Source organism: Balaenoptera ricei, chromosome X (assembly GCF_028023285.1).
Source record: "Balaenoptera ricei isolate mBalRic1 chromosome X, mBalRic1.hap2, whole genome shotgun sequence".
NCBI lineage: Eukaryota > Metazoa > Chordata > Mammalia > Artiodactyla > Balaenopteridae > Balaenoptera > Balaenoptera ricei.
Genome location: NC_082660.1, coordinates 135,744,202 through 135,760,931, shown reverse-complemented (window position 1 = coordinate 135,760,931; position 16,730 = coordinate 135,744,202).

Below are 16,730 nucleotides of genomic sequence, written 5' to 3'. Positions count from 1 at the left end.
CCTGGGGCTGCCCAGACAGAGTGGGGCCTGCATCACCCTTCCCAGGAGGGAGGGTGGAGGGAAACCCTGCATGACCTCTGAGGCCCTAAGAACCCTTGACTGAGGCTGAGCTCAATTTGAAACAGTGGGTGACCAGAGCAGACATTTCATTCGTCTATCAATGAGAATCCAGCACTGGAGGAGCAGAAAACAATGGCCTCGCTCAACCTTGACGCTAATCCTGACATGGACCCTAACCCTAAACTCTGATCCTGACCCTAAGCCCTGACCTAACCTTAGCCTAACCCGTACCCTAAACCTGTACCTTACCCTAACCCATGCTCTACCCGTATCCTACCTGTACCCCAATTCTCACCCATACCCTAACACCCACTCTAACACAGAACCCTAACACCCTGAGACCAAAACCATAAACCTTAACCAATAAGCAAAACCATAACCATAACCAAACCATAAAATACATTCATTAACCATACCCATAAATAACTCATTAACCATAAAACTTAAACCATAACAGCAACCATAAACCGTACACAGCCCCAACCCTCACACCAGCCCCAGCCCTAATGCTAACCCTCCAAACCACTTCCACCAAGCCAAGTCTAATCAGATTATACAAATACATCTTGAAAAAGAAAACTGGGGAATACTCTGGTGGCCCAGTGGTTAGGACTCTGTGCTTTCACTGCCAAGGGCTCGGGTTCGATCCCTGACTGGGGAACTAAGATCCCACAAGCCATGGGATGTGGCCAAAGTAAATAAATAATTAAAATGAAATAAAACCACTATTTTAAAAAAGATTTTAAAAATAAAGGAAAAAAACAAGAAAACTACCCCAGTACAACTTATAAATATGAATGTAAAAATCTATCACACAATAACAGCAACATGAAACCAACAGAACTTTAAATGGATAATGCCATAAGCCAAGTATCTCTACACCAGGAATTTCAGGTTGCTCAACATATGAAAAGTAAGCAATGTATTCAACCACAATAATGGTGTGAAGTAAAAACACATAATCATATCAATTAATGCAAAAAATCTACAATGAAAATCCAGTGTTATTTCATGAAAAACACTCAAGAAAGCAGGAGTAAAAGGAAAGTTGTTCAATATGGAAAAGAGTAGTACAAAAAGCCACAGCAAACATCATGCTCAACGTTAAAGACTGAAAGATTTACTCCTGAAATCAGGAACAGGGCCAGGAAGCTGGCCTTCATCACCGTTACTCAATAGTGTACTGGAAGTTCTACCCAGAATCTTGAGGAAAGAAATAAAAGGCATCCATGGGTGAATGGAAAAATTAAAACCGGGTCTCTTCACAGAACATAGGTCACATCATCTTATATATAAAACTACCTATAATCAGCAAAGAAATTATTTGAGCTAATCAACTCATTAATAAGCAAAGTTACAGAACAAAATATCAATTCATGAAAATCTATCTTATATGCATACGCTGGCAAAAAATAATCTGAAAAAGAATTTATGAGAACAATTCCAGTTTTAATAATGTCAACATCAATATTTAGGAGTATATCTAATCAAGGTACAAGACTTGTTTTTATGTATGTAAAGTTGTATGTTTGAAATTACTGGAAAGTCAATTACTTTTCAAAACATCATGTATGTCAACAGCATGCCAGAAAAGCAGAGAAAACATCAAACTTCCATATAGAAGCCAAGCCTTACCCAGATCCAGTTCACCCAAAGTCCACATGTCATTTAGAGGCACTGTGGGAAGGTTATATTAGGAGCCGCTGTCCTCCGTGTTGTGGACGACCTGGATATGGTAGAAACAGTGGGATTTTTGAATTCCAATTTTCCACTTCATTCCACAAAAAAACTATTAGAACTAATAAATCAATTCAGTAAAGTTGCAAAATCAATACACAGAAATCAGTTGCCTTTCTAGACACTAATAACGAACCATCAGAAAGAGAAAGAAAGCAACCCTATTTACAACTGCATCAAAAAGAACAAAATACCTGGGAATAAAGTCAGCCAAGGAGGTGAAAGACCTGCACACTGAAAACTTTAAGACATTGATGAAGACATTGCAAAACACACCAATAAATGGAAAGATATCCTGTTCTCATGGAATGGAACAATTAATATTGTTAAAATATCCATGCTACCCAAAGCAGTGGACACAGTGAATGCAATCCCTCCCAAAATTCCATGGTATTTTCCCCCAAAATAGAGCAAATCCTCCTAATATCTGTGGGGAACCACAAAGGACCCCAAATAGCCAAAGAAACCCTGAAAAAAGAGAACGGGCTGGAGGCATCTCCCTCCCTGACGTCACACTCTGCTGAGAAGCTACAGGCACCAAAACAGTGTGGAACTGGCTCAAAACGGGCACAGGGACCAGAGGAACAGGACAGAGAGACCAGAATTCAACCCACACGGACGGGGTCGGTGAATTTATGACACAGGGACCAAGGACACACCAAGGAGCACGACACGCCCCACGATAAATGGTGCTGGGAAAACTGGACGCCCCATAACTCACGCTGGCTACCCTGCACACAAACCTGACCAAACACCCAGCTTTCCACGCCAAGCCCTCCCTCGCTCACACGAAGACGGACCCCCTCAACGGTCAGTCGCCCACAGGAAGCTTCTCCCCACTTTTCCTCACCGTCTCTTCACCTTTTCCTCAGGCATCACCTGGGTCCTCAGGAACCCTAGTTCCCTAGTCAGCGTGGAGGCAGCCCCACTTTGTCCTGAAGCTGAAACCCCAGCGAGTCCTAAGGAGACGGAGACCGAGCTCCTCTCAGCAGAGACGCTGAGCCGGGCGTCCTACCCGAAGGCCCCCGCCCCCGCCCCCGTCCCCGCGCCTGAGGAGGCTCAACTCCTCTCAGCTGCCCTCACAATCGAGTTCCATGGAACGAGCATGCGCTGTGGGTCAGAGAGGCGAACTCGGCGCCACCCTGTGGTCAGTGCAGGAAGTGCAGGCCACGCCTCCCTCACAGGTCACTGGGGGCAGCGTGCCCTACTGACAGGACTGCTGAATCCATTCAACTGGAAATTCAAACTGAAATGGAGTCTCTATCCCAAAAGTTTTCTAAAAGTAGTTAAGGAACAATTAATTGGAAACCATTTGGAATGAAGGGAATGTAGATGCAAACTTTACAACTTATACCAAATTCACTCAAAGTTATTCAGAGGCAAATTTTATTTTAGTTTATAATTTATGTTTGGCTGCGTTGGGTCTTCGTTGCTGCATGTGGGCTTCCTCTAGTTGCGTCGAGCGGGGCTACTCTTCGTTGCGGTGCACGGGCTTCTCATTGCGGTGGCTTCTCTTGTGGGCGAGCACGGGCTCTAGGCGCGCAGGCTTCAGTAGTTGTGCCGTGCAGGCTTGGTTGCTCTGCGGCATGTGGGATCTTCCCGGACCAGGGCTCGAGCCCGTGTCCCCTGCATTGGCAGGCCGACTCTTAACCACTGCGTCACCAGGGAAGTCCCCACAGACAAACTTTAAATACAAAACTATTCAAGGGGCTTCCCTGGTGGCGCAGTGGTTGAGAATCTGCCTGCTAATGCAGGGGACACGGGTTCGAGCCCTGGTCTGGGAAGATCCCACATGCCGCGGAGCAACTAGGCCCGTGAGCCACAACTCCTGAGCCTGCGCGTCTGGAGCCTGTGCTCCGCAACAAGAGAGGCCGCGATAGTGAGAGGCCCGCGCACCGCGATGAAGAGGGGCCCCCGCTTGCCACAACTAGAGAAAGCCTTCGCACAGAAACGAAGACCCAACACAGCCAAAAATTAATTAATTAATCAATCAATTAAAAAGAAAAGCTGTCTCTCAAATTTAACTTCCAGAATATATTCAGGAAAAACGCATACGCCCTTTTTGGCCAACCAAAGAAGCGGGCAATGCAAATCAACACTACAAAGAGGTATCACTTCGAATCAGAAAAAAGGACCATCCTCACAAAGGGTAAAAACCAGATATGCAGGACAAGGAGAGGAGAAAAGGGAGCCTCGTTACGCTGAAGGGGGGAATGTAAATTGCCAACGGCCACTCTGGAGAAGTGTGCTGTGTTTCCTAAAACATCTAAAAAACAGAGCTACAAAGCATAGGGCGCTTCCACTCATGGGCCTATATGTTGGAAAATCCAAAAATCCACAGGACGCAGGCACCCCGTTTACTGCTGCTATGTTTACAACAGCCTCGACTTGGGTACAACTTCATAGTCCTTGGAAGGAAAAAATGGTGAAAGAAAATTTGATACTTAAGCACAACGGAATATTACTCAGCCCTGAAATCAATGAAATGAGGCCAGTTGCAGCGACTCAGGGGGACTTATGTATGGTCATTGAGAGTGGAATAAGTTAGACAGCAAGAGAAACTTATCATAAGATATCACTTATAAAGGGAATCTAAAACTCGCCAACCGTGAACTGAATTACAAACAGAACACCATCACACATTTACAAAACACACTTATGGCTGCTTAAGGGGAAAAGTGTGGTGCGTTGATGCATAAACCAGGAGGTTGAAATTGGCACAGATACCGTTCCATACGCCAATAATGTAATCGCCAAGACATACTCATGGTTCAAGGAACTGGACTCAGCACACTCTATTCACAGAAAAAACATATATCTGACTACTAGAAACTAGAAAAGAATTTATTGATGTCTCTCTGTAAGTGACTCAAGTGGATGTACAGCACCAAGAAACACAACATTGCAAATCAGCTACACCCCATTATAAAAATTAATTATAAAAAGAGAAAGACAGTGAGAGAGAGAGAGGAATTCTTACAAAATTCAATCAGGGGCTGTGAGGCAACTGGACTGACCACATCTACACTCACAGCTGAATGGGACGTAAGGCTGGACACCCTAACCCTAAACCCTAACCCTAACCCAACCCTAACCCTACCTTAACCCTAACCCTAACCCAACACTAACCCTAACCCTAAACCTAAACCCTAACCCTAACCCCTAACCCTAACCCAACCCTAAGCATAACCCTAACCCTAACCCCTAGCCGTAGCCCTAGCCCTAACCCTGACCCTAACCCCTAACCCTTAACCCCAACCCTAACCAAGTTCACAAGTAAACTTCTCGCCCACCTGGAGAGAGTGATTTAATTTGAAAGAGTAAAGACACAATCAGCTCAGTAATTGGCCACGGGGGCTGGAGGGGCCAAGGCTAACCTGAGCTGGAGGAACGTGGGTGCCTGCCTGGATGCTCAGAGGCCAAGGGCTGTCCTGAGACCTGCTTGGACACCCGTGCAGATGGAACAAACGATCCGCCCAGTCCCAAGAGGGCCCCACCAGCCCTCACGAACGCAACACCAGACTTCCCTGGTGGCGCAGTGGTTAAGAATCCACCTGCCAATGCAGGGGACACGGGTTTGAGCCCTGGTCCGGGAAGATCCCACATGCTGTGGAGCAACTAAGCCCGTGCACCACAACTACTGAGCCTGCGCTCTAGAACCCACGAGCCCCAACTGCTGAAGCCCACGCGCTTAGAGCCTGTGCCCTGCAACAAGAGAAGCCACCGCAATGAGAAGCCCCCACTCGCCGCAACTAGAGAAAGCCTCCGGGCAGCAATGCAGACCCAACACAGCCCAAAATTAATTAATTAATTAATTAAGAAAAAAAAAAAAAGGCAGCACCTGGGGGCTGGCAGACTGAGGCACCAAGTCTTACATCACGTCTACTTAGTATCCTGCATGTCAGGGCCATGCTGGACCTGGGGCTGCCCAGACAGAGTGGGGCCTGCATCACCCTTCCCAGGAGGGAGGGTGGAGGGAAACCCTGCATGACCTCTGAGGCCCTAAGAACCCTTGACTGAGGCTGAGCTCAATTTGAAACAGTGGGTGACCAGAGCAGACATTTCATTCGTCTATCAATGAGAATCCAGCACTGGAGGAGCAGAAAACAATGGCCTCGCTCAACCTTGACGCTAATCCTGACATGGACCCTAACCCTAAACTCTGATCCTGACCCTAAGCCCTGACCTAACCTTAGCCTAACCCGTACCCTAAACCTGTACCTTACCCTAACCCATGCTCTACCCGTATCCTACCTGTACCCCAATTCTCACCCATACCCTAACACCCACTCTAACACAGAACCCTAACACCCTGAGACCAAAACCATAAACCTTAACCAATAAGCAAAACCATAACCATAACCAAACCATAAAATACATTCATTAACCATACCCATAAATAACTCATTAACCATAAAACTTAAACCATAACAGCAACCATAAACCGTACACAGCCCCAACCCTCACACCAGCCCCAGCCCTAATGCTAACCCTCCAAACCACTTCCACCAAGCCAAGTCTAATCAGATTATACAAATACATCTTGAAAAAGAAAACTGGGGAATACTCTGGTGGCCCAGTGGTTAGGACTCTGTGCTTTCACTGCCAAGGGCTCGGGTTCGATCCCTGACTGGGGAACTAAGATCCCACAAGCCATGGGATGTGGCCAAAGTAAATAAATAATTAAAATGAAATAAAACCACTATTTTAAAAAAGATTTTAAAAATAAAGGAAAAAAACAAGAAAACTACCCCAGTACAACTTATAAATATGAATGTAAAAATCTATCACACAATAACAGCAACATGAAACCAACAGAACTTTAAATGGATAATGCCATAAGCCAAGTATCTCTACACCAGGAATTTCAGGTTGCTCAACATATGAAAAGTAAGCAATGTATTCAACCACAATAATGGTGTGAAGTAAAAACACATAATCATATCAATTAATGCAAAAAATCTACAATGAAAATCCAGTGTTATTTCATGAAAAACACTCAAGAAAGCAGGAGTAAAAGGAAAGTTGTTCAATATGGAAAAGAGTAGTACAAAAAGCCACAGCAAACATCATGCTCAACGTTAAAGACTGAAAGATTTACTCCTGAAATCAGGAACAGGGCCAGGAAGCTGGCCTTCATCACCGTTACTCAATAGTGTACTGGAAGTTCTACCCAGAATCTTGAGGAAAGAAATAAAAGGCATCCATGGGTGAATGGAAAAATTAAAACCGGGTCTCTTCACAGAACATAGGTCACATCATCTTATATATAAAACTACCTATAATCAGCAAAGAAATTATTTGAGCTAATCAACTCATTAATAAGCAAAGTTACAGAACAAAATATCAATTCATGAAAATCTATCTTATATGCATACGCTGGCAAAAAATAATCTGAAAAAGAATTTATGAGAACAATTCCAGTTTTAATAATGTCAACATCAATATTTAGGAGTATATCTAATCAAGGTACAAGACTTGTTTTTATGTATGTAAAGTTGTATGTTTGAAATTACTGGAAAGTCAATTACTTTTCAAAACATCATGTATGTCAACAGCATGCCAGAAAAGCAGAGAAAACATCAAACTTCCATATAGAAGCCAAGCCTTACCCAGATCCAGTTCACCCAAAGTCCACATGTCATTTAGAGGCACTGTGGGAAGGTTATATTAGGAGCCGCTGTCCTCCGTGTTGTGGACGACCTGGATATGGTAGAAACAGTGGGATTTTTGAATTCCAATTTTCCACTTCATTCCACAAAAAAACTATTAGAACTAATAAATCAATTCAGTAAAGTTGCAAAATCAATACACAGAAATCAGTTGCCTTTCTAGACACTAATAACGAACCATCAGAAAGAGAAAGAAAGCAACCCTATTTACAACTGCATCAAAAAGAACAAAATACCTGGGAATAAAGTCAGCCAAGGAGGTGAAAGACCTGCACACTGAAAACTTTAAGACATTGATGAAGACATTGCAAAACACACCAATAAATGGAAAGATATCCTGTTCTCATGGAATGGAACAATTAATATTGTTAAAATATCCATGCTACCCAAAGCAGTGGACACAGTGAATGCAATCCCTCCCAAAATTCCATGGTATTTTCCCCCAAAATAGAGCAAATCCTCCTAATATCTGTGGGGAACCACAAAGGACCCCAAATAGCCAAAGAAACCCTGAAAAAAGAGAATGGGCTGGAGGCATCTCCCTCCCTGACGTCACACTCTGCTGAGAAGCTACAGGCACCAAAACAGTGTGGAACTGGCTCAAAACGGGCACAGGGACCAGAGGAACAGGACAGAGAGACCAGAATTCAACCCACACGGACGGGGTCGGTGAATTTATGACACAGGGACCAAGGACACACCAAGGAGCACGACACGCCCCACGATAAATGGTGCTGGGAAAACTGGACGCCCCATAACTCACGCTGGCTACCCTGCACACAAACCTGACCAAACACCCAGCTTTCCACGCCAAGCCCTCCCTCGCTCACACGAAGACGGACCCCCTCAACGGTCAGTCGCCCACAGGAAGCTTCTCCCCACTTTTCCTCACCGTCTCTTCACCTTTTCCTCAGGCATCACCTGGGTCCTCAGGAAACCTAGTTCCCTAGTCAGCGTGGAGGCAGCCCCACTTTGTCCTGAAGCCGAAACCCCAGCGAGTCCTAAGGAGACGGAGACCGAGCTCCTCTCAGCAGAGACGCTGAGCCGGGCGTCCTACCCGAAGGCCCCCGCCCCCGCCCCCGTCCCCGCGCCTGAGGAGGCTCAACTCCTCTCAGCTGCCCTCACAATCGAGTTCCATGGAACGAGCATGCGCTGTGGGTCAGAGAGGCGAACTCGGCGCCACCCTGTGGTCAGTGCAGGAAGTGCAGGCCACGCCTCCCTCACAGGTCACTGGGGGCAGCGTGCCCTACTGACAGGACTGCTGAATCCATTCAACTGGAAATTCAAACTGAAATGGAGTCTCTATCCCAAAAGTTTTCTAAAAGTAGTTAAGGAACAATTAATTGGAAACCATTTGGAATGAAGGGAATGTAGATGCAAACTTTACAACTTATACCAAATTCACTCAAAGTTATTCAGAGGCAAATTTTATTTTAGTTTATAATTTATGTTTGGCTGCGTTGGGTCTTCGTTGCTGCATGTGGGCTTCCTCTAGTTGCGTCGAGCGGGGCTACTCTTCGTTGCGGTGCACGGGCTTCTCATTGCGGTGGCTTCTCTTGTGGGCGAGCACGGGCTCTAGGCGCGCAGGCTTCAGTAGTTGTGCCGTGCAGGCTTGGTTGCTCTGCGGCATGTGGGATCTTCCCGGACCAGGGCTCGAGCCCGTGTCCCCTGCATTGGCAGGCCGACTCTTAACCACTGCGTCACCAGGGAAGTCCCCACAGACAAACTTTAAATACAAAACTATTCAAGGGGCTTCCCTGGTGGCGCAGTGGTTGAGAATCTGCCTGCTAATGCAGGGGACACGGGTTCGAGCCCTGGTCTGGGAAGATCCCACATGCCGCGGAGCAACTAGGCCCGTGAGCCACAACTCCTGAGCCTGCGCGTCTGGAGCCTGTGCTCCGCAACAAGAGAGGCCGCGATAGTGAGAGGCCCGCGCACCGCGATGAAGAGGGGCCCCCGCTTGCCACAACTAGAGAAAGCCTTCGCACAGAAACGAAGACCCAACACAGCCAAAAATTAATTAATTAATCAATCAATTAAAAAGAAAAGCTGTCTCTCAAATTTAACTTCCAGAATATATTCAGGAAAAACGCATACGCCCTTTTTGGCCAACCAAAGAAGCGGGCAATGCAAATCAACACTACAAAGAGGTATCACTTCGAATCAGAAAAAAGGACCATCCTCACAAAGGGTAAAAACCAGATATGCAGGACAAGGAGAGGAGAAAAGGGAGCCTCGTTACGCTGAAGGGGGGAATGTAAATTGCCAACGGCCACTCTGGAGAAGTGTGCTGTGTTTCCTAAAACATCTAAAAAACAGAGCTACAAAGCATAGGGCGCTTCCACTCATGGGCCTATATGTTGGAAAATCCAAAAATCCACAGGACGCAGGCACCCCGTTTACTGCTGCTATGTTTACAACAGCCTCGACTTGGGTACAACTTCATAGTCCTTGGAAGGAAAAAATGGTGAAAGAAAATTTGATACTTAAGCACAACGGAATATTACTCAGCCCTGAAATCAATGAAATGAGGCCAGTTGCAGCGACTCAGGGGGACTTATGTATGGTCATTGAGAGTGGAATAAGTTAGACAGCAAGAGAAACTTATCATAAGATATCACTTATAAAGGGAATCTAAAACTCGCCAACCGTGAACTGAATTACAAACAGAACACCATCACACATTTACAAAACACACTTATGGCTGCTTAAGGGGAAAAGTGTGGTGCGTTGATGCATAAACCAGGAGGTTGAAATTGGCACAGATACCGTTCCATACGCCAATAATGTAATCGCCAAGACATACTCATGGTTCAAGGAACTGGACTCAGCACACTCTATTCACAGAAAAAACATATATCTGACTACTAGAAACTAGAAAAGAATTTATTGATGTCTCTCTGTAAGTGACTCAAGTGGATGTACAGCACCAAGAAACACAACATTGCAAATCAGCTACACCCCATTATAAAAATTAATTATAAAAAGAGAAAGACAGTGAGAGAGAGAGAGAGGAATTCTTACAAAATTCAATCAGGGGCTGTGAGGCAATTGGACTGACCACATCTACACTCACAGCTGAATGGGACGTAAGGCTGGACACCCTAACCCTAAACCCTAACCCTAACCCAACCCTAACCCTACCTTAACCCTAACCCTAACCCAACACTAACCCTAACCCTAAACCTAAACCCTAACCCTAACCCCTAACCCTAACCCAACCCTAAGCATAACCCTAACCCTAACCCCTAGCCGTAGCCCTAGCCCTAACCCTGACCCTAACCCCTAACCCTTAACCCCAACCCTAACCAAGTTCACAAGTAAACTTCTCGCCCACCTGGAGAGAGTGATTTAATTTGAAAGAGTAAAGACACAATCAGCTCAGTAATTGGCCACGGGGGCTGGAGGGGCCAAGGCTAACCTGAGCTGGAGGAACGTGGGTGCCTGCCTGGATGCTCAGAGGCCAAGGGCTGTCCTGAGACCTGCTTGGACACCCGTGCAGATGGAACAAACGATCCGCCCAGTCCCAAGAGGGCCCCACCAGCCCTCACGAACGCAACACCAGACTTCCCTGGTGGCTCAGTGGTTAAGAATCCACCTGCCAATGCAGGGGACACGGGTTTGAGCCCTGGTCCGGGAAGATCCCACATGCTGTGGAGCAACTAAGCCCGTGCACCACAACTACTGAGCCTGCGCTCTAGAACCCGCGAGCCCCAACTGCTGAAGCCCACGCGCTTAGAGCCTGTGCCCTGCAACAAGAGAAGCCACCGCAATGAGAAGCCCCCACTCGCCGCAACTAGAGAAAGCCTCCGGGCAGCAATGCAGACCCAACACAGCCCAAAATTAATTAATTAAGAAAAAAAAAAAAAGGCAGCACCTGGGGGCTGGCAGACTGAGGCACCAAGTCTTACATCACGTCTACTTAGTATCCTGCATGTCAGGGCCATGCTGGACCTGGGGCTGCCCAGACAGAGTGGGGCCTGCATCACCCTTCCCAGGAGGGAGGGTGGAGGGAAACCCTGCATGACCTCTGAGGCCCTAAGAACCCTTGACTGAGGCTGAGCTCAATTTGAAACAGTGGGTGACCAGAGCAGACATTTCATTCGTCTATCAATGAGAATCCAGCACTGGAGGAGCAGAAAACAATGGCCTCGCTCAACCTTGACGCTAATCCTGACATGGACCCTAACCCTAAACTCTGATCCTGACCCTAAGCCCTGACCTAACCTTAGCCTAACCCGTACCCTAAACCTGTACCTTACCCTAACCCATGCTCTACCCGTATCCTACCTGTACCCCAATTCTCACCCATACCCTAACACCCACTCTAACACAGAACCCTAACACCCTGAGACCAAAACCATAAACCTTAACCAATAAGCAAAACCATAACCATAACCAAACCATAAAATACATTCATTAACCATACCCATAAATAACTCATTAACCATAAAACTTAAACCATAACAGCAACCATAAACCGTACACAGCCCCAACCCTCACACCAGCCCCAGCCCTAATGCTAACCCTCCAAACCACTTCCACCAAGCCAAGTCTAATCAGATTATACAAATACATCTTGAAAAAGAAAACTGGGGAATACTCTGGTGGCCCAGTGGTTAGGACTCTGTGCTTTCACTGCCAAGGGCTCGGGTTCGATCCCTGACTGGGGAACTAAGATCCCACAAGCCATGGGATGTGGCCAAAGTAAATAAATAATTAAAATGAAATAAAACCACTATTTTAAAAAAGATTTTAAAAATAAAGGAAAAAAACAAGAAAACTACCCCAGTACAACTTATAAATATGAATGTAAAAATCTATCACACAATAACAGCAACATGAAACCAACAGAACTTTAAATGGATAATGCCATAAGCCAAGTATCTCTACACCAGGAATTTCAGGTTGCTCAACATATGAAAAGTAAGCAATGTATTCAACCACAATAATGGTGTGAAGTAAAAACACATAATCATATCAATTAATGCAAAAAATCTACAATGAAAATCCAGTGTTATTTCATGAAAAACACTCAAGAAAGCAGGAGTAAAAGGAAAGTTGTTCAATATGGAAAAGAGTAGTACAAAAAGCCACAGCAAACATCATGCTCAACGTTAAAGACTGAAAGATTTACTCCTGAAATCAGGAACAGGGCCAGGAAGCTGGCCTTCATCACCGTTACTCAATAGTGTACTGGAAGTTCTACCCAGAATCTTGAGGAAAGAAATAAAAGGCATCCATGGGTGAATGGAAAAATTAAAACCGGGTCTCTTCACAGAACATAGGTCACATCATCTTATATATAAAACTACCTATAATCAGCAAAGAAATTATTTGAGCTAATCAACTCATTAATAAGCAAAGTTACAGAACAAAATATCAATTCATGAAAATCTATCTTATATGCATACGCTGGCAAAAAATAATCTGAAAAAGAATTTATGAGAACAATTCCAGTTTTAATAATGTCAACATCAATATTTAGGAGTATATCTAATCAAGGTACAAGACTTGTTTTTATGTATGTAAAGTTGTATGTTTGAAATTACTGGAAAGTCAATTACTTTTCAAAACATCATGTATGTCAACAGCATGCCAGAAAAGCAGAGAAAACATCAAACTTCCATATAGAAGCCAAGCCTTACCCAGATCCAGTTCACCCAAAGTCCACATGTCATTTAGAGGCACTGTGGGAAGGTTATATTAGGAGCCGCTGTCCTCCGTGTTGTGGACGACCTGGATATGGTAGAAACAGTGGGATTTTTGAATTCCAATTTTCCACTTCATTCCACAAAAAAACTATTAGAACTAATAAATCAATTCAGTAAAGTTGCAAAATCAATACACAGAAATCAGTTGCCTTTCTAGACACTAATAACGAACCATCAGAAAGAGAAAGAAAGCAACCCTATTTACAACTGCATCAAAAAGAACAAAATACCTGGGAATAAAGTCAGCCAAGGAGGTGAAAGACCTGCACACTGAAAACTTTAAGACATTGATGAAGACATTGCAAAACACACCAATAAATGGAAAGATATCCTGTTCTCATGGAATGGAACAATTAATATTGTTAAAATATCCATGCTACCCAAAGCAGTGGACACAGTGAATGCAATCCCTCCCAAAATTCCATGGTATTTTCCCCCAAAATAGAGCAAATCCTCCTAATATCTGTGGGGAACCACAAAGGACCCCAAATAGCCAAAGAAACCCTGAAAAAAGAGAACGGGCTGGAGGCATCTCCCTCCCTGACGTCACACTCTGCTGAGAAGCTACAGGCACCAAAACAGTGTGGAACTGGCTCAAAACGGGCACAGGGACCAGAGGAACAGGACAGAGAGACCAGAATTCAACCCACACGGACGGGGTCGGTGAATTTATGACACAGGGACCAAGGACACACCAAGGAGCACGACACGCCCCACGATAAATGGTGCTGGGAAAACTGGACGCCCCATAACTCACGCTGGCTACCCTGCACACAAACCTGACCAAACACCCAGCTTTCCACGCCAAGCCCTCCCTCGCTCACACGAAGACGGACCCCCTCAACGGTCAGTCGCCCACAGGAAGCTTCTCCCCACTTTTCCTCACCGTCTCTTCACCTTTTCCTCAGGCATCACCTGGGTCCTCAGGAACCCTAGTTCCCTAGTCAGCGTGGACGCAGCCCCACTTTGTCCTGAAGCCGAAACCGAAGTGAGTCCTAAGGAGACGGAGACCGAGCTCCTCTCAGCAGAGACGCTGAGCCGGGCGTCCTACCCGAAGGCCCCCGCCCCCGCCCCCGCGCCTGAGGAGGCTCAACTCCTCTCAGCTGTCCTCACAATCGAGTTCGCAGGGAACGAGCATGCGCTGTGGGTCAGAGAGGCGAACTCGGCGCCACCCTGTGGTCAGTGCAGGAAGTGCAGGCCGCGCCTCCCTCACAGGTCACTGGGGGCAGCGTGCCCTACTGACAGGACTGCTGAATCCATTCAACTGGAAATTCAAACTGAAATGGAGTCTCTATCCCAAAAGTTTTCTAAAAGTAGTTAAGGAACAATTAATTGGAAACCATTTGGAATGAAGGGAATGTAGATGCAAACTTTACAACTTATACCAAATTCACTCAAAGTTATTCAGAGGCAAATTTTATTTTAGTTTATAATTTATGTTTGGCTGCGTTGGGTCTTCGTTGCTGCATGTGGGCTTCCTCTAGTTGCGTCGAGCGGGGCTACTCTTCGTTGCGGTGCACGGGCTTCTCATTGCGGTGGCTTCTCTTGTGGGCGAGCACGGGCTCTAGGCGCGCAGGCTTCAGTAGTTGTGCCGTGCAGGCTTGGTTGCTCTGCGGCATGTGGGATCTTCCCGGACCAGGGCTCGAGCCCGTGTCCCCTGCATTGGCAGGCCGACTCTTAACCACTGCGTCACCAGGGAAGTCCCCACAGACAAACTTTAAATACAAAACTATTCAAGGGGCTTCCCTGGTGGCGCAGTGGTTGAGAATCTGCCTGCTAATGCAGGGGACACGGGTTCGAGCCCTGGTCTGGGAAGATCCCACATGCCGCGGAGCAACTAGGCCCGTGAGCCACAACTCCTGAGCCTGCGCGTCTGGAGCCTGTGCTCCGCAACAAGAGAGGCCGCGATAGTGAGAGGCCCGCGCACCGCGATGAAGAGGGGCCCCCGCTTGCCACAACTAGAGAAAGCCTTCGCACAGAAACGAAGACCCAACACAGCCAAAAATTAATTAATTAATCAATCAATTAAAAAGAAAAGCTGTCTCTCAAATTTAACTTCCAGAATATATTCAGGAAAAACGCATACGCCCTTTTTGGCCAACCAAAGAAGCGGGCAATGCAAATCAACACTACAAAGAGGTATCACTTCGAATCAGAAAAAAGGACCATCCTCACAAAGGGTAAAAACCAGATATGCAGGACAAGGAGAGGAGAAAAGGGAGCCTCGTTACGCTGAAGGGGGGAATGTAAATTGCCAACGGCCACTCTGGAGAAGTGTGCTGTGTTTCCTAAAACATCTAAAAAACAGAGCTACAAAGCATAGGGCGCTTCCACTCATGGGCCTATATGTTGGAAAATCCAAAAATCCACAGGACGCAGGCACCCCGTTTACTGCTGCTATGTTTACAACAGCCTCGACTTGGGTACAACTTCATAGTCCTTGGAAGGAAAAAATGGTGAAAGAAAATTTGATACTTAAGCACAACGGAATATTACTCAGCCCTGAAATCAATGAAATGAGGCCAGTTGCAGCGACTCAGGGGGACTTATGTATGGTCATTGAGAGTGGAATAAGTTAGACAGCAAGAGAAACTTATCATAAGATATCACTTATAAAGGGAATCTAAAACTCGCCAACCGTGAACTGAATTACAAACAGAACACCATCACACATTTACAAAACACACTTATGGCTGCTTAAGGGGAAAAGTGTGGTGCGTTGATGCATAAACCAGGAGGTTGAAATTGGCACAGATACCGTTCCATACGCCAATAATGTAATCGCCAAGACATACTCATTGTTCAAGGAACTGGACTCAGCACACTCTATTCACAGAAAAAACATATATCTGACTACTAGAAACTAGAAAAGAATTTATTGATGTCTCTCTGTAAGTGACTCAAGTGGATGTACAGCACCAAGAAACACAACATTGCAAATCAGCTACACCCCATTATAAAAATTAATTATAAAAAGAGAAAGACAGTGAGAGAGAGAGAGGAATTCTTACAAAATTCAATCAGGGGCTGTGAGGCAACTGGACTGACCACATCTACACTCACAGCTGAATGGGACGTAAGGCTGGACACCCTAACCCTAAACCCTAACCCTAACCCAACCCTAACCCTACCTTAACCCTAACCCTAACCCAACACTAACCCTAACCCTAAACCTAAACCCTAACCCTAACCCCTAACCCTAACCCAACCCTAAGCATAACCCTAACCCTAACCCCTAGCCGTAGCCCTAGCCCTAACCCTGACCCTAACCCCTAACCCTTAACCCCAACCCTAACCAAGTTCACAAGTAAACTTCTCGCCCACCTGGAGAGAGTGATTTAATTTGAAAGAGTAAAGACACAATCAGCTCAGTAATTGGCCACGGGGGCTGGAGGGGCCAAGGCTAACCTGAGCTGGAGGAACGTGGGTGCCTGCCTGGATGCTCAGAGGCCAAGGGCTGTCCTGAGACCTGCTTGGACACCCGTGCAGATGGAACAAACGATCCGCCCAGTCCCAAGAGGGCCCCACCAGCCCTCACGAACGCAAC